This window comes from Tympanuchus pallidicinctus, unplaced genomic scaffold (genome assembly GCF_026119805.1).
Source record: "Tympanuchus pallidicinctus isolate F22 unplaced genomic scaffold, pur_lepc_1.0 scaffold22, whole genome shotgun sequence".
Classification (NCBI taxonomy): domain Eukaryota; kingdom Metazoa; phylum Chordata; class Aves; order Galliformes; family Phasianidae; genus Tympanuchus; species Tympanuchus pallidicinctus.
Genome location: NW_026294739.1, coordinates 30,747,484 through 30,768,548, shown reverse-complemented (window position 1 = coordinate 30,768,548; position 21,065 = coordinate 30,747,484). Strand labels below are relative to the sequence as shown.

At 34.2% G+C, this 21,065-nt stretch overlaps 1 long non-coding RNA gene across 3 annotated transcripts; it reads right to left on the bottom strand.

Annotated features, from left to right (window-relative positions):
* Positions 1-536: 536 nt before the first annotated feature.
* Positions 537-20,594, bottom strand: LOC128081993 (uncharacterized). Of its 3 annotated transcripts, XR_008207494.1 has the most exons (5): positions 20,483-20,594; positions 19,620-19,769; positions 18,574-18,709; positions 14,823-14,999; positions 537-1,804 (listed from the first exon to the last, which is right to left on the bottom strand). It is a non-coding gene; the product is annotated as an uncharacterized LOC128081993 (long non-coding RNA). The 3 variants fall into 3 exon arrangements; XR_008207495.1 differs by lacking the exon at positions 19,620-19,769 and having other exon boundaries at positions 20,483-20,582; XR_008207493.1 differs by lacking the exon at positions 19,620-19,769 and having other exon boundaries at positions 14,823-14,992; positions 20,442-20,581.
* Positions 20,595-21,065: the final 471 nt, after the last annotated feature.

The window sequence follows — 21,065 nt, the reverse complement described above, 5'->3', positions numbered from 1 at the left end:
ACACAATGCCTTTCAACCTTAAATTTTAAGATGGTTTACTGAAGTTTCATATTTGTTGAAGAGGCTTCTTCCTCTGAGAGTTTTGAAAAAGTACAAGATGCAAGACACCTTCAATTTACTAGCGTAAACATTTTTTTCTTTAAATGAATCAAATTTCCATTGTGCTCACAAAAGCCAACACTGAATGAGACAGAACCATTTTTGTGACAATGTCCAAGGAGGCCTAGGGAATACAACAAGAATAGAAGAGCATGAGATCCTTCCCCTAGAACTTTTGTGAACTCCAATTCCAACTAATAAAGTTCTCAAGTTAGATGCAATTTTCCATATAGCAGAAGCTACCAAACTGATTCCTACCAGGTTTCATCTGACAGTCCACATCTTATCTGTGCTACACTTAAGTGAATTATCAGATTGTCTGAGTCCCCATGCTTCACATATCACTTGTGAAGTTTATATCTATTCATTACTGTCTACCAATGTTTCTCCCTTGTAAATAAAATGAAATTAAAAACTTCCCTCTTCTGGGGAAAAAAAGTTTTATTTTTAATACGATCAACAAATGTGTCTTCAACAATTACAATATAATGAGTACTTTTCAACATAGAAATAGATCTCACAGTTCAAGGTATTCCTATTCTTACAAGAATCACTACAATCTGAGAAGTTTATCATCATAATCAGCCTTTAGAGAATAACTTTGATTACAGTATCAAAGTACCACACAAATCTCTGCAGTTGCTCAGTATTAAAGCACTTAAACTTGAAGATAAACTAATCATCCCAGAAGATAAATGAATGGTTGTTTCCATGTTTCTCTCAGTATTTAAAAACTTATCTTGGGATAAATAAACTTGAAGACAGCAAAGTAGTAAAAGTCTTCCATCCAATTTTGTACAAATCAATTGAGGCTAAGGAAGTGTTATTATGATACGTTAAGAATGTGCATGTAGGACCTAATTCTACTAAAATAATTTGAGTGTAGTTAAAAGCAAATGTAACAGCTTTCAGCAAAAAGCAGAAATACATGGTACTGGAAAAGTACGTACACTTCCCTCAGGAGACCAATCTTGCTTTTAATGAATTATTTAAATTAAGGATAAATATGTGTAAGACAGTTTTTCCAGAAGTTACATTTACCACAGATTACCCACCAGAATGATGCAGTGAAAAATCCCAGAAAGAAAAGGGACAAAGAGTAGACAGCTCACAGCTAATGGCATTCTAGCTAAGTCATATCTCCAAGGTTTCCTGAATAACTGAAGAGAACATGTGGAATAAAATGGATTTTGAAAGGAGTGCTTAAAGTCTGAAAAATTTAATGTTTTAACTGGATTGATAACATTCTACAAGGATGCTACTTTTGAAAGAAATAGGCTTTTCCTTCTCTAATACAAGGAATTTAATGCACACACATGCAGACAACATTCTCCTGCATACATATTGAGAGGAAGTCCTGCTGATCAATTCCTATTGTTACATGAACTTGAGAAAAATCATGTTAAGGAGGAAAAGGAAAATGAGATTGCACAAAATAAAGGACATAATGGGGGAACTGAATAAGAATGCGTTCATCACACAACACTAGCACAGTTAAGGTGAATTTAATTCTTTTATTAAGACAAAAATAATGTCTGGAAGTTTCCAAGATTACTCTCAGAATCATCTTAGGAAAAAGGTAGGATATACACATTAGACCAAGATGAATGTGAGTCAGGCACTGTTCAGGGAAAGTCCAAGGGCAGAAAAAAAACACCAAGATATCTACTGCAGAACTTCCAAAGGATAGTTGTAATGAAGGCAGCTGGAGAAAGAGAACCACCGCCCTTTTCAGTAAAATAGTTCAGATGGAATATTCAGAAGCTGTTTATGTGAACAACTGATTTCTGAATTACTGTGTGGGACAGGAGTACTCTGTACCAGACGAAGGAAGCGTAAGAGGTCACAGATCACTTGTAATGTTACAAACAATGAAAAGAATGTTGAGAGCATCTTTTGGATTACATGAATATTACCGCATTAATTTATTAAAAAAATAACTTTGCCCCTGATAAAATCAAATATAGTTTTTATAAATGTCTAAGGAAAGTGATTCATGAGCATTAGAAAAAAAATATGATTTGAAAAACCTGACATTAAAATAAAAGATTAGTAAAATAACAAGATTAATGCACTATGCCAGATGATAAATCGGAAAAAAAAATAATCATCTACTGTCAGGGTAAAGTCAAAATAACCTAATAAATCCTTTTCCAACCACGATAATTGTGTTAAAAAAAAAAAAGTAGTAGTTCACTAAAAACATTTCAGTGTGACAGGAAAGAGGGTATCTCTTCATAACTCAACAGGGAACCTTACATAACTAGAGATCTACTAGGACCACTGAGTAATTCTTATAATATGGCAGATTTATTTTCCTACAAAGAAAGGATGCATTTCTACCTTACAGAATGAAAAACATGAATGAAGCATATAAATATTGTTAAAAAAACAGTGACACTCAAGGAGAGCACTGTTTGTATTTGCAACACATCTGTGAAGTATTTATCTTAAAACATGTACTTAAAACTCTGTATTTGATCAGGAAAACAAACTATACACAAAAGCGTATGGAAAAGCTCCCTAACTTCTCATGAAATATTATTCAAGTCTTATCTTCCAAGTAGGAAGCTGATAAAATTACATCAGAGAATATTATGGCAATGCAAATTCCATTATTATATATTTTTCTGCAATATTTTTTTTAAACCTTGCAGTTCTACTCTAGCACAGTCTCTGAAAATGTATATAAATACAGCTAATATTACAGTGTCTTAAAAATATTAGCTTAGTGGACAAATATGTACTTTTGGGTAAACAGCACATGACCTTACAACAGCCATTCTTCTAAATGTTACAGCACTACTAATATTGTTTCAATTAAATAAAAATTAAAGCTGAGAAAATATCACAAAAGGGTAATCTAATATTTGATCATTAATGCGCTTATGTAAAGTGATATTTACAACAGCATTTTGTGAACTTGGCAATTTCTCTAAAAATGTAGTTTTAATAAATTTTAGTAGATCGCACTGCTGTATTATGCACATTATCATCAAAAACTCTGTCAAGTTTCATGTAAAATCAGTTCTTGAGGCATATGAGGATGAAGTGCCTTTTTTGCCTTTCACTAAACAACCCTTTACTTTTAGATCAGACTGAAGATTTCATTTAGAGACCTCTCAGATTAAACAAAGCCTAATATAAAATATATCATCTTGATATCATTGACACAATCCATTTCAGGATTTTTAGGAGACCCATTCTTTATTTCCATTGGGAAACTCTGAAAGCTAGCAATTGTATCCATACCTACGTACTTTGCAATTAAGGATAGCTTCCACAGATTAACTGATTGCCTTCCAACAATATCCATTCCACTACCTATGTGAAATAGGAGAAAAGCAGTTGGTATAACTGATAACCGGTTGGTGTTTCAGGAAAAAAAACTTATTTCTTCTCTCTCTCTCTCTCTCTCTCTCCACTCCTGCATAGAGTAAGGACAGAAAACACAAGAGTTGTGATGTGCACAACTACCTTGAGGATGGAAAGCAAAGTACAAGATAAACCTAAACTAATAGCATCTGAAGCATCACAATAATTATATGAAATTTAGTTCCTCAAATGTATCAGAGTTCGGTTTTTGAGAAAGGCTTGGGATTATATCTGCCCTTCTAAGTCTGAAAAGATAATTATCTTAACCATATTCCAGCAAAGCATTTCTTTTTTGCTGCAAGTTTTTAAGAACTTCAATTTCATTTTAGTTATAGTTCAGTTTTTCAGATCAAAATAGAAATCTGCTATAACGTTACCCAGAAAACTTATGTTTAACACTGTTAAAATTTAAAGTGTTAAAATAAGCCCTGTGAGGGGTACAGAAGCATCAGAGACAGCAACTTTCACTTCTTCATATTTTGAAGATAATATACGATAGACCACATTTATGTAAAGCTTGCATCTCAAAGTTTCTATTGCCCATAATAAATGCAACAGATCTCCCTAGAAATGCCTGCCTTCCTATATTACATTACTGGGTGGGCAGCCAGATGTTCTGTTCTACTCAAACACAGAGCATGCTGGCATCATGGACATGTGCTTAAGAAATCAGCATCCAAATGAGAAGGAAAGACTCTAATTAGACAGCAAGATATTAATTACTAGTATCCAGCAGAGAAAGCAGAGGTTTCCTTACTGTCAATACACTGCTGTTACAATAGGGAATTGTACTTTTTTTTTTTTTCCCCTCTAAAGCTTTCATCAACTAGATAATGTTAACACATAATATTGCCTATTTGTAAATATGAACTTAGACAAAGTCCCAGCTGTTAAGAATGCTAACATTTGCCTGTTTTTCATACAACATTCTCACAGATAGGAAATAATGATATATTCTGCATCAAATATTTCCTCTGTTAGAATAGCTGAATTTTCTAAAACTAAGTCTGAAAAAAAGCAAAAACCCAGAACCCATGGTGAATCAAGTTTCCAGAGTTGTAAGAGCTCCAGACTCTTATAAGTAATAAGTTCAGGATTTCCCAAGTCTTCAAAACATGCTAGTTTGGGGGATATATCCCATGGGGATATATTCCTAAAAGTAAGATCCTAGTCTTAAGCACAACTCTGGAATTGAAGGTGGCTTTTTAATTTTTATTTTAAATCCAACTCTTCTCCATTTGTCATCAAGAGAAGCCATACCTACAGGACCTAGTCTTAAATGCCATTGTTCATATTTAATCAAAAACGGAGATTTTATTTTCATAAGATATCAGACATCATTTTCTCTTAGGGATAAACTTAGTTATTTCCTTATACTTTCTACAGGAGAGTTTCCTCTTTCATCCCAAAGAAGTCATGGCAGATACAGAAAATGTTGTTCAGAAAGATGATGGGAGATTATAATTAGATACAGCCTTCCACTCAGTACAGTCCAGAAAAAAAAAAAAAAGCTTGTTATCTTGGATCTGCAAGAACCCTTTTTTGTGTTCCTAATACACTGCATTTCTGACAGTGCAACACAGCTTTTCCTTACTTTTTAAAATAAAAAAAAAAGTTTTACTCAAAATCACCTTCTTTTCCTGCATGAACAAGGAGAACACATGGAAAAACAAAAAGGGAGATTTCACAGACAAAAAAGCTGTTGATTACTTTCGCATCATGGCAGGTAAAACACGCAGATAAACAGAGGAGGATGCTTAGCGACAGAGGATGGCAAATACTCTTGTGACCATGGAATCACATATAGCAAGGATCTTTCTGTTCTATGAAGTTTATCAAACCTCCATCTGCCGGTTCATGAAACATCACAAAGCTTTGCCTCTATGTTCCATGGTGAGTCCTGTATGCATTCTGTCTTGATCATTTAAATATGCAGATTTGTTCTGACTTAGTCAACTGCTTCCACTGTTTTACACTGTCAGGCAATCTTTCTTGTTTTAGGACTACCAGGGTGTTCTCTTTAGCAAGAATGAAATATGCAATCCAGCTTCAGGTGAAGAATGAAGTAACTTGTGGCAGTGCCAAGTTAATTAGGACCAATTATAACTTGATTGACTTACTTTGGCATTAGAATGACTAGGAATGTGCTAGATAGAATTTCTGCATCTATACAAATTTGTGATTTATGGGAAGCTGTTCCATGGATTGTGAAGCTCATTCCATTTGCTAACTAAAACAAAAGTGTCCAATTTGGGCTAGCAACTGTTTTCTTATCCTTGAAGAAACAGTCAAATAACGTCAAAATGACAGACTCTCCCAAGCACAGCTGCTCTGTTTCCTCATGCCTCCCCTTTATTATTACTCTTTGCAGAGCCTCCCCAAATAGTTTATAATTCTGAGTTGTATTTTAGACTTGAAAACTGAAGTGCTATCAGAAAGTCGTTCCAGGAAGTTACTGACCTAAGCCTTCCTTTAGAAAAACTTGGAATACAAGTCTATCTCGTCTTTATGAATGGAGAATCAATCCACTCTTTGCTGCAATCACAACTCTAAGGCTCTGAAAAATAGAGACTTCAGCAACTTTCAGTATACCTTCCATGCTCACCCAAGTTCCACAGACCACTCTTCAAAACACTACTGCAGTGAGATAACCTTAGTAATCATCTTATATTATTCTTTGAATATCTAAAGAGTCCAAGAACACAAAGAATCATTAAAACAACAACATACCTAAGTGTACTAGCCATTCGTACCATATAATCATGAATCTATCTCGATTCCATTCATTTTCTCTATTCCTCAGTCATCATATTTGACGTTACTATCCATAAAATCGCTCATAGCGTTTACATTGTGGCTTTGTTTTAAATATAATCTTCTGAAAATTAGAATTGAAATTCTTAATACAGTTTTGCCACATAGAGTAATTACTCTGATCTCATTTCACTTGTGGTAATAAATCATCTACCTTGAGAGAAGAAGGCAGATTTTGATCTCACATCAGTCAACATTACAGTACTAACACAGGCCAGAAGGCATGTAAGTCATTAACAGACAGTAGATATTACATTTATAAATAAATCAAAGCTAGCATTGAGAGCACGCTGGTTTTTATTCTGATTTTTCCTCACGTTTTCTTCTCATTATCTATATCAACTTTCCACACTTTCTATACAAATCTCCTAATATTTTCCTCACTGTCTGCTCATCTGGTATAATGCTTTTCAAGTAGTCTTCTTATTCATAATGTCTCTCTTTTCACTGATGGTTTCATTTGATTATTTAAGAAATAGAGTCCAAGTGTCAACTCTTTTGCTTAATATAACATACCTGCAGTTTGTTGCAATAAGAAGCATTTCCTACAGCGAGTCTTTTTGAGAAGACCCTAAAGCTTCTTTTCCATGTAGTAGTTTAATGTGAAATAATTTTCTAAGATTAATTCTACACATCATTTAGATGAGTTAAATCCCAAGTAAGCCAGCCCTCAGCTTAATTATTCTAAATCATTCCCTAACCTTTATGCAACATAATAAACGTGGACTTTATTCGCTTCTGGGGAAATAGTTAAATTTTGCATGCATTCATAACTAACCAAAGTACGAAGTAATTAAAGCTTTTCAGTGCTTTCTGATAAGCATTACCACAACATAGCAATTAAGCTCTCAAAAAAAAAAAAAAAAAAAAAAAAAAAAAATCACAGAGAAGGTGCATGAAATTGAAGTATTTTAGAATAGGTAGTAAAAGGTGGAATCTGTGTAATTTTTTGGAGTATACGTGTGCATCTCAGGTGATGCTTGGAAATAAGTGCATCCAAGTTTGATAGAAAAGGAAGTGCCAAATTTTGGCTCCAGAGAACAGCTTTTAAAAGTTCAAATACAATTTTCACAGCTTATAGAACCTCTCATCTTTATGGATTCCCAGAACTTCTGCCAATTGTGAACACCCAGTGTATTGTTTTACACACAAAGCCTGCAAGTGGTGCCCTGAGTATGCCTAAATGGTGTGCAAAAGAGCCTGGAGCGTAAAGCTATATGGACAGGTAACAGAAAGATCACGAGGCATGTCACGTTACTATTACTTAGATGATAGCTATAAGAACGATACACTGAGAGCACGGCTCTACCTCACAGACTACAATTGAGGCAACAACAGGTTGCAAGAATCAAGCTTGTCCTTCAATTTTCCCCTAACCTTATGTTACAGCTAACAGATATTTTTCATTATCTCAACTTCCCCCCCACCCCCTCAAAAAAATTCTCTTTTGAAACAAAGAATGATACAGAATTCATTTCAAAATCCTCAGCTTCTATAGCATAGCAAAGACAACGACTGAAGCATTCTCGATAGCAGGCTTGACAGTATGCTTCCTCACCAGCAACCCCTTTTCTGGTAACAGCATAGAAACAGTTTGCTATGTCAGCAAATCCAGAACTATTCTTTGACATCGGGGGGGGGGGGGGGGAACATTGCCATATCAATCTTATTTTTTTTCCCATGTCAATCTTATTTTTTTCCCCACTTTTCTCAGCACCCCTTTGCTGTTGCACCAAACACACCTTGCAAACAGCAGAGGAGAACCCTCATGTTTTATGTTCTATAGTATAACTTGCAAACTAGTAAAAAAAAAAAATCCAAAACATAAGACAAAAAACCACACAAAGAGTATACAAACATTAGAACCCAGGTCTAAATCAGAAACAAAAAGAAGCTTATTTTGGGATACCTGAACACACCAGTAATGTTACTACTAGAAGCATTATTTATGTTGTTTCTTCACACTTGTTACTATCTATAAAAGAACATGGCAACGTATAAAGTCAGCAGAAGTTGTAGTTCATGAGCTTCTCATCTCTCATGTAAACTTAGACTGAAACATTCCTCGCTCCCTTTTAAGATCAGGCACACAGTAAGTCCTCCCGTTGGAGTCTTTTCTCTAAGTGTCAAGTCTCCTAAGCACTCTTCCCAATTCTCATTTTAACAGTGAAAATTTAAAATAAAATACTTAGCTGGGTCTGAGGGAGCAGTTAGTAAGCACAGCATTGAAAGAAAAAAAACCAACAGATTAACTGTATTGCTTTCAGAGATGTTATCCTAACAGATCTGTAGCACTTACAAATACCTTTCCAAGCCAGTAACAATAAAGAATTATTGAAATCAAGAACATAACCTCACTATTCTCTGAACTGCTTTGTTGAATAAGAGATACTTATTGAGGATGGTTCACTATTATTTTCAAATGCTAAAATGAAAATGAAACAAAAACAAGAGATTGCAACAAGGACTACTTCAGTTTCATATGACTACAAAAGCGTCTATATTATCCACCTTAATAAAATAACAAAATATAACTGCGTTGTTAAGCACACAGTATTATGTGAGTTTGGTCTATCTTTTGGCCAAAACATGAACCCTGAAAAGGTCATCCTTTTCAACCATTCCCCACAAAATTAGCAGGGAAGAAAAGAGAAGAACAGTAAGCAAGAAGGAAGTAGAACTCTCGGCAATCCATTTATGGACTATCGAAAAGGTCACAATATAGTATGTTATTCTAATTCCTTGAGTATATGCAGCTTTAAAATTCCAGCATCTCACTGAAGAGAGTAATGAGAACATAAGAGAAATACGAATTTATTGTTTTGACAGTGATTGTAATGAGAACATGAAATAATATGCTTCAAGGGTATCTGTCTTCAAGCAATATACACAATGATGTAAGTAAAAATAATATATGTAGGCAACTGTATAGACAAATAGATACCACAGATCTTAATATATCAAAAGCAATGTTGCAGAAGTGCTTCCCTTTTAATTCTAGCTTGTAACATTAAATATAATTTAATAAAAACATCTCTAAAAAAACACTTAAGTTCTAGGTCATGCCTCAAACTCATTTGTGACATTCTCACAGAACCCCCCATTACATAATTTTTGTAGACATCAACACTTAAATTACAAAAACACTTAAATTACATCAGTTCAACTATTCCCTGATTTTATTTGAAATCCTGTCTTTGGAGATTCAAGTATATCTGTAACAAATCATGTCTTGAAGAATCTTCCACTTCAGAAGTCTTAGAAGACTGAAATACTGAAATAACGATCTCTCAAAATGGCCTTCACAGGAAGATCGCAGGCATCATGAGTTTGGTCAAAATTTGCTTCCCTATGGCTTCATGTGAATAAGTTTATTATCTAGATGATGTTAACTGTGTCTACTTAAAATGTTAGAGAAATTCCATAGACAAGTTCATAAAATTTTAACCGATACACTGCTAAGAGACAAGCAGTGAACTGCCTGCTTAGTCCCACCTAAGAGAGAAAACTTTTATCTTAACATAAACAGTATTGCAATCACATATCAGAAGGAGAGTTAAATGAAAAAGTTATTGGAACTTAAATTCAGTAACTGGCTCCTAGCTTCGTACAAATGCACACATTGCAGAAGCATTTAGCTAGCATCACTGCTAGCTAAAAAGATTCTTACTCAAAACTCTTAAAACTTTTACCTTTAGTAAATTGATCACAAAAATTACACAGCTAACAAGTTCAGATGATTTAAGTAATAAGTGTCTTATTCATAATTTTCATGATTATATTTATTTTCTGAGAATGTGACACCTACAAGCACCCACGCTATAACCTACTGAAACTTCATTTCTTACCTCTTTATCTTTTTTATTTCCATAGATAATTTGTGATCTCTCTTTAGAATCCTTTTTATGTACTTGATATCTGACATTCCAAATGTGAGCTAATATGATTAAACATTTGTAGACACTATATTTCTATCTCTATTTAAATTATAATTTTCCATCTGATTCTCATCTTCCTTCACTACAACTCAGAAACCCATATTTTATGTTCATTCTCAGTATTTACCTAAAATTGCTATTCATGCAAAAATTCCTGAACCATGCCCTCTCTTCACTTGCTCAAATCGTAATAACAGCCAAAGCTGAATAGACGTGTAAAAAAACACATCTTGCATCTTTGTAATCATTCAAAGACTACTAAGGTACTCCACACTATAAAAACTGTGAGGGATGATCATTTATTGAGATAAAGAACCACCACCTTTGAAACATGAATAAAAGGATGGCGAAGATTTTTGTCTCTTTGTCATGGAAATATTGCTAAATCTCTTCCACCATCATGAAGTAATGCATTAATGGACATGTGCAAGGAAGATTTTCCAATTTCTCTCTGCATTGCATATGTCTTCAGTATCATTAGTCCTTGAATGAATATTTAAGTTTGAAACAAAAGACTTCCTCACGGTTTTAACCTTGAAGTTATTCATTATCATTGTGCTGAAGGATATGCCTCTGAGAAACCAGTTCAGAGGAACTTTTGAGTTAAACGTGTTAGGAAAAAAAAAACTGGTAAAGGAAAGCTATTGTAGAAAAAAATCTTCTCCTTCACGTGTTCTATGGAGTAAGGAATACGTGGAAGTAAAGGAATGCTTGTAAGTATGCCTGAGACAATTCAAAGAAAGGAGAGTACGAGAACACAAGCTCCTTTCTGTCATTTAACATTTGACTAGGCAAAGGCCTTACTCCATCCAAAGTTCTTTATTGAAGTTACTCTTTAAGTCTAAGCCTAGACAACAAGAATCAACACTGAAAGAATTAAGGATCTATGTACACTCTGCACAGCTGAGTGATAAGCAGTTTAAGCTACTTCTCATATGCTCCGTTACCAGATTTGCTTTTGAAAAAGTTTATGTTGATCTATCATTTTTTTTTTTTCAAAGCCTAAATTACATTCATTTCCATGGTAATTAACAATCCTTCTGACTTCTATTTAAACAGGCATTACTTTAAACAATACATAATAACCTCTGCATCATTCATTCCTGAAAGCTGTAAAGTTTCTTATTCTGTCACTGAAGTTTGGCCAATTCCACGTACTATAAAAGAATTCCACATCTTCAACAATGTTTAGTTTTCAAGGAGGAGAGCCTACAACTTCATGTTGGTCTTTATCTTTAGATCCCTGCAAAATGATGCGTTTTGGTGCAAGCATGGCACCTTCTCCTTTTCCTACACATAGGAGTTATAAGTTTCTGTTCATAGTACAAACTTTTACATCCAAACATATGCTCTTCCACTCAGTTCTTATGTTTTACTTGAAAAGATTTATTAGCTATTACCTAATTTCAAAAATAGGAGAAACTCTTGCCACTTATAAATCTTCCTTTTTGTGTTTTGGCAGAAATAATGTTAACTGTGATGAAACTCAGTTGAACAATGCTATTCTTGTCAAAATTGTAAGAACACAAGACATTATGCTATAAATATTTCTCCAGACTTCTAAAGAAAGCATTGGATGTAAACACAGACTTTCTACACATCACCAAGCACATCACATTTTTTAAGTATTGAGATCACCTTCACACCCACGTTTCCCATTGAGCTCAGAATATGATGCTTAAATGTTTGGACATCAGTGATTAGCAGGAGTTTCTTTAGTCATTTAATTAAGTTGAGCTTCTTACACCCATCCCCCTCTAATCTGACCAGCAGACAAGAATCCTGATAGTCATTTAATCATCATCCTTTTTTTTTTTTTTTATTGTAAAATGTTAACTATTGCAGACTAACTTTCCCCCCTCCCCTCCCCCCCCATTTTAAATTTTGTCAAGACTAATTACACCAAAGCATTGAATATATTTGGTGCACATTTCCTTGACTTTATTGCTACACCTCTAAAAAATTTTGGTATGCTTATAAGACATCTCAGTTTTGGCTGACAAAAATAGCAGAATTATTACAATAATGAATGGTCTTAGGAGGATTTTCTACAAAACAAGTAAATTTATTCACTGAAAGATTAGTGTACATGTATACACTCCCTCCCTACCTCCCAAGGACACTCATGTACTGTTGTTAAGTCTGATATTCCAAGCCCAAGGACTCTTACAGGTTTCACCGGGAGCTACAACAAAGAAAACTGTTTCTGCTCCCAGTAAAATCTTTAGGTATAACATGAGATCATAACATGCCTGTTCTGATTTATTTTTTACTTCCTGCAGTGGCATAGATGTATTTTCCAACCCTTTGGTTAAAGAAGAGCTTACCATGAACTCCAGATCTAAACCTTGAAGTTTCAGATCTCAGTTATTTTTGTTTAAACTGGATTAGTGTACAGAATATCATGAAAGCACTACAGATTGATTTGGCCATGGACTGTCTCCCAGACCAGCCTCTCCTTGGAGAGTTATAGAACAATCCCATGCACAAATAAAATAGCTAGTGCTCACTTTGCTCCCTCATGTGGGAATCCTTAATATAAGCTCATTGCCTCTTCATGGGATGGCACATTAAGATGTTTGTTTTATTTCACACTTCCAGAAATACAATAGCAATGATGAATACAGAGGACAAAGGCCCTCTTGGATAATTCTCCAAACCTGAAGGCTATTGCTCCTTGCTGTCATGCAAAGACATTGTGTAAAATCTACAGCAGATAAGACGCATGCAAAAGTAATTCATGTGTATGACTGCTAAAACAAACTAGAATCTATAGTCACCATTAATAATGACAGCCACCACATGGAGCTGCCTTAGGCATCTCCTTTACAAAGGTCAGTCATAAAGCACATTCCAATTCACTGCATTTTACTTTTACTATTGCCTTCTAGCACAAATCCAATTACTTCTATTTTGTAAGTCAGTATCTTCATCAGCAACACACAGCAGAAAACAAAACATACTTAGGTGACACTTTCATAGCTTTAGGCAGATCTGATTAATGAGGCACAGCTGAAAGCAACTTTTTTTTTCCTGCACATCAAGAAGATTTCCCAAGTAGTGCAAAGTTCCTTTCTAACGTTGTTAATTAACATTTTAACCACCACCATGAACGCTGAAATCTAATGCACTTCTTAAGCTGCACTAGCCATCCATCCATGTCCTATTATCCCTGTATATATAATTACATATGATTTGATATTAACAGCCACAGATTCATCTAAATAGATTGGAAATGAAGCTCTTGCTACAGTACCAGCTACCTAGAAACATGCCCATTGACTTCACTGATGTAAGTAACAGAAACATGTCTGTTTTAAACACAGCTTCTTAACTTAAGAACATGATATTTGAGAACAGTTGAAATTTTAATCAATACTGAAAACATGATTTATATTGAAAACATTTCTTCTTGCTAGCAAAATCCCTCTCACACACAGTCATAAAAAGTTAAAACATCTATTGGTGTAAACAAGTTGTTAAACAAAGCTTCAGTTAAATAACAGGCAAGAAAAATCTTTCCAAGCACATTGAAATTACTGTCAATATTTAAAAGCTCTAATGCCAGTAAGTAACATCCTGTAGTTTTCTTTATCCCTGCCTATGCAGTACCAGATTAAAAGAAATATACCTGTTAATAGGTCTTGTTAACATGCTTGCTTTATAGTAAAACATTCATATAAGGTCTCTGAGAATAAAAACCAATCTGGATGGCAAAAGCAATAGTATCAAGAATGATAGCTCTAAGGGAGCCCTAACAGCACCTCCTGCTGAGTCAACGTTAAGATCATTTACAGTTCTTTGCATGTAGAGGTAGACAATCAAGACAATCAGTCACAACGCACAAAACTTACGCTTTAAGTTACATGACCAAACAACTTCTGTGCTTAAAAGATCAACTGCTTTTCCACAAAAGCAGAAAATAAAGATCTATTAAACATACTAAATAAGCACTTATACCAGCAAGTACCGTTTTGCATTATTTTCTTCATTTCTTTGGGTTACTTATTTACATAAGCTGATGCACAATGAGAATTATGAATCCCAATTCCCATAGCCTGTCATTAGATAATTAAAAAAAACAAACAAACAAAAAAAAACTTTTTCCCATGCAATTTGGAGGAAATTTGGAGGAATACTGGTTAACTTCTTCAATTTCAAAGTGTAATGGAAATAAACCATGCCTTGGTTAATCAATTTCTTCTTCTCTAACTTCAGACTTTTTCAGTCAAACTGAACAACTTTCAATTAATATATTTGTTTCTTGACCCTAGTCTTCTCCCAAGACCAGAACTACCAGTTGCAAACAGTACTCTTGAATTGTGAGCACTTCTCAAGCCAAGACAAATGACAAAGTAATAATGAGTCAGTAATGAATAACTACTGCCAAACAGAATATTATTCCCAAAATACAGTGCTACTGAACTGTATTCCCCCCCACCCCTCAAATTAGTGGTGTTTTTTTTTTTTTTTTTTTTTTTTTTTTTTTTAAAGCAAGAAACATTTTAAGATGATGTAAGGCAGCAGCAAACACAGTTGCTACAAAACCAAGAAAGATAGTGGTTATAATCCAGAAATAAAGAAGGAATCACTCACCCCATTCCAAGGATCAAGCACCAAGCACTCCAAAGGAGATGATTTCGAAGTAGAAATTTTTCCCAGCTGCCAGCCATTATATGAGGTTAGGAGGAATTGCTTCCACCTGTGTTCCCAGAGCTGGCTACACCCTTTCACCAGGTGCTTCCATCAGTGGTTCCAGCTGTGACCTAACAACTCCTATAGAGATGAAAAGGTCAAATTACCCAGGAAAGCATTTGTGCACTAACAAGTACTGACTTGCTCAGATAGTACAGTTTCAGTATTTTCTTCCAATCCTAACTTTAAACTCAGCCATATCACTCTTGTTAAAGCTCAACCATTCTGTGTAGACCAAGACACTGCACCATTCATTAATTATATATTAAAACTTATTAAAACTTGTCCAAGGGAATGTGGTTTTTTTTTTTTTTTTTTTTTTTGGATGGGAGCTTTAAAAACAGGTTTGAATTTCAATAGCAGTAGAAGTCAGAAGACAACTGAGATAAGCACTGCAAAGATTTTCATTAAAATATCTTAGAATGACCAATTGTTTTGCAACTTCGGGAAATCAAAAGAGACACCCTAATGTAGAAAATAAGAACTGCTAGAAAAACAAATATTTCAAATAGTATATTGAAAAAGAAACAAAATATTCTCTCACATTTAATTGGCATGTTCTGAAACAATATTATTTTCATATATTTTTGAGCAACACAGAGAATTTGAAGATTTATTTTATGAATAGTATTAATTAAATTACATGATGCAACAATTTCAAAGCCCGTTTATAAAATTTCCTCCACAAGAAATATTTTTGAAAAAGCATAACACAAACTTCAGCATAAGTGTCTATTAACATCAACACCAAATAATGTATTTTCCCTTGGAAGATGTTGTTACAGTAAGTGTACTTCATCAATAATGTACCATGAGAAATCTAGCGAGTCTTGGTTTATATTTTAAGTCTCATTTATTATTGGCAAGATCTGGGAGGAAAAAAAAAATTCTTGGAACTGCATACAGCTACATCTACAATAGATTTTACATTTATTCATATGACACAGCTTGTTTCACATATAAGATGATACAGGTTGTTGTTTTTATATCCAAGAACAGTTCAGAATTACTGGTTTTTCAGAATAAAATATGCCAAATATCTGTCACAATATATCAAAGGCATAGCTTGAGCAGTCTTTAGTTTTAGTGCTTCTATAAACAAACTGCAATTATAAAATAATTTACCTGTATCTTAAAATTCTGATTTAATTTTCATTTCATTGCATGTGATGCAAAAAAGTGAAGATTCAGACTTTTCTAGAACATGAAATACCTGCAAGGTACTTCTCAATTTCACAAGTACACTGTCTGATATTTTTGTTTGATATAATTATAGCTTGTGGTAGTTCTTAACTATTTCTGTTCATTAGAAAGTAAGATTTAATTCTATTCACCCATCAAGAAGCACACATTTTATTTGAACCAATTATATTCAGTATATCAAGTCTGAACTACCATTCTTCTCATTAGAGCAGAGATGATCAATGTGTTTGAGAATATTTTCTTCTCATATGTTGTACTGCAATGGAAAGCAGTGCAACAACAGTATAGTAGTAAACTCCTAGGCTACAGCAAGTAAGAATATGGTCAAATACAGCCGCTGTGGAAACAGAAACAAAGGAAATAATTTCCTTACCCTTGGAAGGCCTTGGGTACACAGGGATCACCAGTGAGATACCCTTGCCTCCACTGCCAACCCTTAAATGAGGGCTGGGAACAAGTGCATCCTGGCTCCATCCCTTCTGGTTGCTCAGGTTCGTTGCATGCACCTGAGCTTCCCTGGGTTGGCCCTGCCCTCCCACCAGGTGTTCAATCACTGCTTCAAGCTGTGACTTAGCATTTGCTAAGTCTACATATGCTAAAGATATCTTGTTCAATTTAACATTATAAAGTTGGTGAACTGCCAGCTACAAGCTTACACTGTGCTATTTTGCCTTTCCTTTTTTTTTTTTTTTCCAGAAGACAGATACACCTATCCTATTTTGCTCCTGATACTCAGTAACCATATTTCTAGCCAAACCTTTTTTGAAGCAAATTGCCTGTTTAAAATGCAGAAAAAGATTTTCATTCAGATATTGCCAATGCAGAAATAGCAAGAATTAGACTCTGTTCCACATCTAAAGCACCTGTTATGTCTCTGCATTTAGAAAAAAATATTCAGAGACTTTACATCATTATCCATGTATGTCAGACACATATCATTTACCTCATTGTACATTTTATGTTAAAGGCACTGGGTCTGGCTATTGACAGTCAACATAGAATCAAGCTTATCTAGCATTTGTTCTAGTATTACATTCAAGACAAAATGAAAGCAGGTGTTTCAAGGAAAAGCACTACATATACTGGATATGGGGTGAGAATGGTGTAATTTGTTCTCTGCAGTTCATTTGTGATACCAATTACCTGTTTTGCTGTAGAGGTTATATGTTATAGAAAATATTTTGGAAGACGTTTCAAACATTACATTTCTGTACAAATTTTAAGCTCTCTCCCATTCAGTTCTCCTGAGAAGCACTGATTTTTTGTTTACTATTGAGTATACACAACTCAGAGCTACATCTAAGGATTAATTAATGTTCATCCCAAGCTACAACAGTGTTACAATATCAGAAAGTAATGCCAATTAACTTACATTCATTAGAAATAAATAAAATCTGCATAAAGAAATTTAAAATAAATCCCCATAAAATTTCTGTTGCTGCTAACACTGTTTATGCCAAGTTCAGTAATTTCATAGAAAAAAGGTGCTAGGTAATGTGTAATTATATTCTGTGCATCTGTAGTTGATGCTCAAAATCGTGGTAGTTTGTTATACTGCATTTTTGCTTTGTATGTAATACAATTCAATGGAACAATTGAAATTAAAAATGTATATGCAATCCTTAAGTACTCAAAAGAGAGTCTTAACTAAAACAAATCATAGTGCTGAAAATTTAAAGAGTTGCAATTACAGTGCCTTATTACTACTTACATAATCCAAGGTTGTGAAATAGAACTACTGCAATCATTTTTAGACAGGCACAGAAAAGCCTAATGAGTGTTTTGAGGATGTAAAATCATGAGCAGTCATTAGGACTTTCATTTTTTTAACCCATTTTTAAGTTCAGACATCAGTTCTTCCATTTAGGTACCTATGCTTATTATACCTGGAGACTGCTGGTTCAGGTCTCCTTTAATTTGGTTCACATCTTGACCTCCCATTCCTGCAAAACCTCTGCAGAATTGTAAAATATCAGCTCACTGATCAATACTACACACAAGCTAGCTTCCATTCTGAAACTTTCTATTCCCAGTTCTGCTCTTCCTGTGCTCTTATTGCAACACAGGTAGGTCAGCCTGCCAGAGGGCCAGGGTAACTTTGGACTAGAAGAGCAATATACCTTTACTTTTGAGAGATTTTAGCTTTCACATAATGCTAGTTTCACAGGCAGGTAAAATAGAAAAGTTAAGTACTATAAACTATCAAAACACTACAGCTGGAATTTAACTGTTGAGATATCACATCCATGGCTCAGTTAGTCTTCTCAACTGTTTTAAAAATCAAAACCAAGAAATACATACTTTCTATAGCATGAATCACATAATCCTGAAGTATCTTAGAGGAAGATTAGAGTAAGATGAATCATACTGTAGAAGTCTCTATATTTTAGCTGTAAAGACAGCATAAAAGACTATTTCAAATAACAACTATTTCTCAAATGATACCTACTTCATGAACATCTTCAGTTGCATGAGATTATCCCAGTTCCAAAAATCCAAGCCTTCTTGTGATCCAGATTAATAATTTTCACTTTTAAAAAAAGGCACTGACTCCATAGCAATTTCAAGACTAAAGCACTTCACAGCTGTACAAAAGAGCAGATTTGTAGATTTGCATATTTCATCAAATGTTTTTTGACAGGCATAAAAATATTAACAGCATTTAGGATTTTTTTTTTTTTTCCCTGACAGTGACAAATTAATATTATAAATTTATAAAGCAATAGTAATAACAGCAAAAAGATAACGTTTCTTAACTAGAAAAAAAAAAAAAGCAAATAAACAGAAAACCTATTACGAAAACAAACAAACGCAATACCAATCAGCATTACCCAGATTGTGATATTGTTTGAACATGGAGGAATACAACATACCATCATAAATATTTCAAGTGTCTATTACTTCCTCATGCATAGAATGTGACCTCTAAAAGTCAACATAGAGTAGCTGAAAGACCCTTTGTTAAGGAATATTCCAGGTTACTTAAATCTGATATAAAATCACTACTATTTTTTTTTTTTTTTTTTTTTTTTTTTTGGAAGCTATTCCGTAAGTATCTCAGTAAGACACATGAAAAGTTATTGCAAAGGAAATTTTGTCTTTTTATAGCCTTGTCATCAAAATTTACTGGTATGTTAAAAATTCTAATTTGACAATAAGTTTTCTGCCTTTTTTACAGCATGTGATATACTATACAAATTACACTCATGGAGGATCTAGAAACACAATAATTAACAACTTGAAGATCTTCTAAATGCCAAAGCTATTTCATTAGCTGACCAAGAACATTAAAAAGTCATGAATTCTATTGGAGAACATAATCCCCAAGATTAAATTATTCTTGAAGTAAAGATTAAAACAATTTATAAGTTTATATCTAGTACAAAAAACAGTCATGGAAAAAAAGAGCAAGAAAAAAAAAATGATAACAGAAGTAGCCATAATAAAAATAAGAATATACCTCAGCACAATAATCAAACAGTTTCTGATACATACCTCCTTCATAGGCTGACATGTAAATTCAATATCAAAGCACTAGTAGAGCTTTTTTTTTTTTTAAATGCAAGAAACTGGAATCTAAAGTTTGGGTTTTTTAATCTTTTCGAAGAAGATTTTCCACTGACTCCTCATGTTAGGTGTTTATGCCTTGCCCAAAAACAAACAAACAAAACAAAAACATCCACAAAGAAAACAAATAATAATAATAAAGAGGAGCTGCATGCTTACCCTCCTGGAACAACCACTGAGTTCACTAGACAAATACAATAGTAGCAGACTAAAGCAGCTAGTTATTATTGTCAACTAACTGGTCTGTCAATTAGATGGGTAATAATTCAACCAGAAAATACCTGAAGTACTCCAAAAAAGAAGAATGTACAGAGGTAGGACTGTACAAGGGACCAAAACTAGACTGCATTTTTTTCTACACATATCTCATTATTGTCTTCATCCAGGTGCTTCTTTTTCTTGTTTGACTTTAACAAATCACTTCAGCTTGTTAGTAGATGCTCACATGAATAAAAACCTCTGCTTCTATTCAAGCATTACTTGAGCAATGACAAGTATTTACTGCTATAAAACTGCATGAACTACTTACAAGTGAAATTTGAGTTATTTCAAAGTTGATCACAGTTTACTTTTATCTCCTTATTAGTGGACAAATCAAGACAATCATATTGAAAATAAAATGATTTCGTTGTTAGGCTAGTTGATCTTTCTTAAGGAAATAAAATAATACAGAAATTAACAATATTATGAGTGACAGTCTTAAAATATAAGTACTATCTTTCCCCATCTACAGAAGTGAATTTAGCTTACCCCTCATTGTGTAGGATGCTAAAGGCATTCCTGAGCTATACCTGATTAATCTTCCTTGCACACAAGAAAGGAAGCTCCCCAAAAATCATTCCTACAAAGCAAGCATCTTTACAAACATTTTTATCACATTTTTAAACAGAGCACAGAATCCTATCAGCCGAACAGAAAGAATCCTCTGTTCTGAGAACACCTGTGTGATTTCTTATTAATTATTCATCACCTGGGACCAAATATGGCCTCTGTCTCCTCAAATAACAAATGCTGAAATTGTGATAACATATGGCTGCTTGTTTCTCCTAAGGAGTCATGCATATATAGAAAGATTGCCCGTCTCTGAGGTTATTTATTTTGTTCAGCCTGAAGAAGGGAGGCCTCATGGCAGCCTGCATCTCCTCACAGGGAGTTTGGGCTGGTGCTGAGCTCTGCTCTCAGGTGACAGCAAAAGGGCTGAAGGGAATTGCACGGAGCAGTGCCAGGGTACAGCACCAAGCCTGCTAGAATTCAATAAGCATTTGGATAACACCATCAAAAATATAGTTTAGTTTTTAGGTAATCCTCTCTGAAACCAGGAGTGAGACTTAAAGATTCATGTGGGCTCCTTCCACACTCTATTACCCTTCACCT